A 6089-nucleotide genomic window follows, 5' to 3' on the forward strand; every position below is an offset into this window, starting at 1 on the left:
CTTTTGACTGGTACTGTATATACAGTGGGGAGAACAAGTATTTGATACACTGCTGATTTTGCAGGTTTTCCTACTTACAAAGCATGTAGAGGTCTGTCATTTTTATCATAGGTACACTTCAACTGTGAGAGACGGAATCTAAAACAAAAATTCAGAAAATCACTTCGCCTCTCCCGAGTCCGTGCGGGAGTTGGAGCGATGAGACAAGACAGTAACTACCAGCAATTGGATACCACGAAATTGGGGAGAAAAGGGGGCAAAATATTAATATTAAAAAAAGAAAGAAAAAAAAAGAAAAGAAAAAAAAGAAAGGGCTGCTCGCAGAAGTGTTTTAGGGAGCGTTTGACAGTGCTGAGGGGTGGTCGCTTGACCATAGTGGATGCAGGCAATGAGGTAGTGAATGCTGAGATCCTGATTGAAAACAGCAGAGGTGTATTTGGAGGACAAGTTGGTCAGGATAATATCCATGAGGGTGCCCATGTTTACGGATTTAGGGTTGTACCTGGTGGGTTCCTTGATAATTTGTGTGAGATTGAGGGCATCTTGCTTAGATTGTAGGAATGCCGGGGTGTTAAGCATATCCCAGTTTAGGTCRCCTAACAGAACAAACTCTGAAGATAGATGGGGGGCAATCAATTCAAATATGGTGTCCAGGGCACAGCTGGGAGCTGAAGGGGGTCTACAACAGGCAGCAACAGTGAGAGACTTATTTCTGGAGAGATACATTTTTTAAATTAGAAGCTCAAACTGTTTGGGCATAGACTATGCCTCACCCTAATAATTTGGTCCCTTCCCCCCTGATAACTTAGGCCACTGTTCTGACTTGGTGGTGCACATGTAGCCTATAGCCTGTTTTAGAAAAATGTAATAATAAAATATTGTAAGAGCTTTCATTGTCTGCTTATATGACTTTATTTATCCTACGGTTATGATTTGGTGTACAGGGAGCATACTGTAAGAACGGCCCATGTTCTGAATTCTGTCGCTGTACATTTCAAAAGTGCTGAACAATTAGTTATATTGACTACGTCCGTCCTAGCTCGCTTGTTRATGTCTTAATCGAAATTACAGATTGCCTCTTATCCGCTCGACGTTCCYTTATTCCATAGTTTGTACATCTCTCTTGTCAGTAGAAACCACATTTGTTTAAGCAAGTCAGCCATATCAGCTATGTTTTAAAAAAAGGAAGTAAATGAGCCTGAATTAACTGTTTCGCTGCCTGACAAGGCTCCACTGATAGCCAGGTGTAGCGGTGGTAAGGATTCACTCCAAGGTGCTGAAAATAAATCTCTGCTGTTGGGACAGCTTTATGTAGGCCCTAACAGTTTGTGGGCACCGTTTGTCACCGTTATAGTGCAATTAATGTATTGTTTATTGTTGTGTTGTGTGGTGGCTTTGCAGCCATGCATCTCACTTTTTGTAATTTTTTTGCCCCAGCAAGATTTACATGCTAAAATCTCCACTGTGGACACTTAATGTTTTTGATATTGCTACTATGCAAATATGCAAGTAACCACTTCACTGTACTGTTTACACCTTCTGTATCCTGTGCATGTGACAAATAAACTTAGATTTTATTTGATATAGTTTACCAGAGACGGTAATGTGAAGAACAACATGACCTGCACCAATGTCATATTAGGATATAGCCCAATAACTAGATAAAGTGTATTTTACCTGGAGTTTTTCCTTTTTGTAGGCTGCTACTTTTACCACGTTTAGTCTTGATCTTTACTACACTACTCACTGTTTAGCACATGACCTCACATGTGAATCCTTAAAGAGATGGGTGGAGCTAAGGCATAAGAGGGTGTGAACAATGCTGAATGGGTGTAGATAAAGAAGAGCTCTCCAGTCGGTGCACCAAAACATTCAAGCGCCATTTTCTTAAAAGTGGAGTTACAGGTTTATCAACTTTCAAAGCAGAATTACTTTCCGATTGTTCCTCAACTGCAGTTTATGATAAACAATTTTCTAGCTCTGAGTCTCTACTTTTATCCGATGTAAAAAAACACAATTTCAAATGTTGCTGCATAAGACCGAATGGAGGCGGTGAGTCACATATTAGAATCAATCAAACACCATCAAAGTGTGTTTCTGGAAAGGATTAGATTGTTGTGCGATGATAAATTAAGATTTTAACTTATATTATTCTACAAATAAAACGTAAAAGCTCGATTTTCCCCTAACTGAAGCTACCAAAACAATCACATTTAAAAGATATTGCTGTAAACTGGAAAAACATAATTATTTTGTTTGAATGTGTAGTGTAGCAACACGTGTAGGTTTTGGTGGTATAAGATACGGTAATTGTGTGACGTTAGAATTTTGCTCACATTGTTAACTTGTTTTAATTGTATGGCCATAAGCCTTCAAGGCCTATCCACATGTTCCATTTGTACATATGTATCTTGTACCAGAAGTGGTGGTATTTTTCAATTTTTCTTTCTTTTTGGGCTAGTAGGTTCTGTAGAATAAGTTGGCCAAGTTGAACAACTATTTTCTTGCTTGTACTTTTAAGTGTTTGTACTTTGTCCATTATAGAAGCTCTACACATAAAGCAATGATCTACCAAATCTAATGCAAGTSCCGAAAACAGGATTGTAAATGTGATCCATTTAATCTGATCCACATAATCAAGCAGCCAAACAAGACAAATTAGAGACCAAATTCATGTATTCTGTAATACTGTTCTTACACTTGTCAATAAAGTCCACAATTTGAATGAAAGTGTCATACTGGACCTTTTAATAATGTTTTCAGTAAGATATTTTGTTCTAAACAGCAAAGGATTTGAATTGACACAATATAATTTGTATATGGTCTTAAGAAGGAATGTATATTTTGGTGACCTGTATGGAAATTGATGGTGTGGCAGGTAGCCTAGCACTTAAGAGTGTTGGGTCAACAAACAAAAGGTAAGTTGCTGGTTCGAATCCCACAGCTGAATAGGTGAAAAATCTGAAGATGTGTCCTTGAGCAAGGCACTTAACCCTAATTGGTCMTTTAAGTCACTGGATATAAGAGTCTCTGCTAAATGATGAACTGTAAATGTTTGAATAAAATGCTTCTTAAAAAAGGGTGAGAATCTCTGCACTGTCTCTTTTGTCCTGAACATTATCATATGATAGAGACCAGAATAAATCATGTTCAGTATCGTTACTTATCTGGAGGTCCACATCACTGCTCATGTTCATTCTCCTTCTAATCAGGGACTGATTCAGACCTGGAAAACCAGGTGAGTGAACTCTGGCCTATGAATCAATGATATTCATTGATCAAAAAACATCCAGGCAGAAAAGACTGTTGATACTGAATACTATTTTATGCAAAGTAATTGCTATAAGGGTTGAATGATCTTTTTATAATAAAATACTGGACCCTACAGTATACTCCCCATGTAACTACTGCACAGACTATTCATATCCACAGTGACTCATATATCAACCTGAGAAAATGAACATAATATGGTAGAAATAGGCTTCTTCAGGTTTTATGGCAAATGTATTCCTTAAGTGCCATTTTAAACCACGTCACTGTAAAACTTCCTTATATTACAACAATTTTGTTAGTAGAATTTGTACAATACACGCTTACACTAAAGTGGAAATGTACAGTAGGGTGCCAAMTAAAGGTACCTGGGCAAACACATCCGACTGGTTTGGGACATGTATTTGTGTTTCAGGAAACAGTTYGTTGGAGGCAGATAACACTAGATAACCCGATTAAGACTCTGAATTTGACTTCCTCCTAAAACATATGACTTAACTTCTTCAAGTCACAAAGTTATCAAGTGTTTTTAACAAGTCTCAACCGACTTTACAGAGAAAATAAAAATCAAGGTTTGTAGTATTGTATTAAACAATCCTACAAACCTTTTCCAATGACTGGCACGTAAATAACTGGTAGATTATCATACTGTATAAAAACACTGTTAGGCATGTAAGACCTTCAGGTTAAACAATAGAGGCCAGAGAATGCGGTTTGAAAACGATCTTTATTTGGAGCAGTGCTGGGATCAGTTGATAGAGAACACAGGGTTTCTGTGTGGATGTGGAAACTGATCTATGATCAGAACATGCCCTTCCTGTAGCKGTGGATCAGCTCTGACACGTCCTACTTACACACCTTTATCCAGCCGTCCTCCTGCATATGGTACACTGGACAAACACAGACACAGTTACACATAAACACATTTTAAAGGTATTGTTTACATTTTATTTTTCTATGAATTCAGCATATGAATACTTTTTAATATGGATAAATCCTTATGAGATTAGATTAGAATTGTATATTTAGTTATAACCTCTTGAATGGAATTCACACCTGGAATTTACACAACAAACAATATCTCAACATACATCAAAACTCAATCTATAATTCACATGGTCTCACATGAACTGACTTAGTCAAGTCAAATGAATGTTATAGAAGGAGTATAGGTTCAGAACAAGGTCACTCAGGTTTACCACTCCTCCAAGTAGCGTCTCTGTGCGTCGGGTGATGCCACGGCGGCCAGCTCGTACGCCTCCTCTACCGTCATGTCCTCACGTAGCCGCTGTCCACCACTCCGTACGCATAGCTGCTACCACAACCAGTAGAGAACATACGACCAGAGAGACGTGTGGCGTTATCGTCCACGTAGTACAAACCGCCCTGGACAGCAAGACACAAAAAATCAATACTCATCAACAGACATGTGAACTGGAGACACTCCAATGTACTCAAACATCTTGGGTAGCATCAGGATGAAAATGTAATCTATAAAATAAGGTTTTAAATACGCATATGCACACACAAACACACACAACACCACACACAACACACACACACACACACACACACACACACACACACACACACACACACACACACACACACACCACACACACAACACGACACACACACCACACCACACACACCACACACACACACACACACACACACACACACACACACACACACACACACACACCACTCACCCACCCTGTACCTTTCCCAGCCAACGATCATGCTGCCCATGGAGAGGCCCATGCCTCTGTATCCCAGCATCATGTTACACAGCAGCTTAGAGGCTGCAGACACAGATCCTCTGCTTGTTCCTCAGTTTGTACAGCCTGAGACACAAAGAGATGGTCAGTCACTGTATGAGACAAGGCGGTCAGAGTGCTGAAACACTGGTTTATTTCCAGATACATTTTAACACCCCAGAGACATGAAGGCATTAACGTGGCTTGGAAGCAGACCAAGAAGTTCAATACAGGAGAGGGCTAGTCTAGATAAGCATTATGGCCAAAAAGTTAAGTTAAAAGTTACTGATTTATATGGTTGTGCTGTGCTTACTTTATCTCCCACGTATTAGTTTTGAGTGTATGGAAATGACATTGATTGGTACATTTCCTCTCCACCCTCCCTGGCCCTCCCCTTGCCCATAAACCTGATATATTATTTTTTTAACACCATGTAACTGTATAACGGGACTCAATCCCACAGAGACGAGCTCTAACAGACCTGCACTCCTTATCCAGCAGTCTCTCCCAGTACTGGCAGTCAGCAGCACTACCAGACATGGTCCCCAGCAGGTAAGGGTTGATCTCTATCATCTTGTTAGTTTCCCAAAACTCTGTTTTGAAGATGAACAAAGACTTTATTACATCCCATCACAAATAGTCCTCATTTGCTCAAAGTTGTCGCTCATTCCTGGCAATAAATTAATCTAACAACTCTGATGAGATGGTAGGAACATCAATAAGAAAATATTAATGAAAAGTAGCCTATGCTGTCTATACAAGGCAAGATACAATCAAACAAAATATAACTCAAAACAAACAAAATTAAAACAATATTCAAGTTTTGTTAGCTGTTAGTTGTTAGCCATTTAACAGTCTTATGGCCAGTGGATAACAGCTGTTTAGGAGTCTGTTGGTCTGGGYCTTTATTCACCTGTATCATCTGCTGGATGGGAGCGCTGAGAACAGTCCATTTCTCGGATGGCTGGAATCTTTTGCAATTTTTCGGGCCTTTCTCAGACACCGCCTGTCATGTACGTCCTGGAAGGCTGGGAGCTCACCCCCAGTGAGGTGCTGGGC

The 6089-nt window shown here is 39.6% G+C and overlaps 1 pseudogene; it reads right to left on the minus strand.

Moving 5' to 3' along the window:
* Nucleotides 1–4071: 4071 nt before the first annotated feature.
* LOC112074145 (proteasome subunit beta type-8-like) lies at nucleotides 4072–5605 on the minus strand (annotated as a pseudogene).
* Between the last annotated feature and the right edge of the window lie 484 nt (nucleotides 5606–6089).

This window comes from Salvelinus sp. IW2-2015, unplaced genomic scaffold (assembly GCF_002910315.2).
Source record: "Salvelinus sp. IW2-2015 unplaced genomic scaffold, ASM291031v2 Un_scaffold2509, whole genome shotgun sequence".
In the NCBI taxonomy this organism is placed as follows: Eukaryota; Metazoa; Chordata; class Actinopteri; order Salmoniformes; family Salmonidae; genus Salvelinus; species Salvelinus sp. IW2-2015.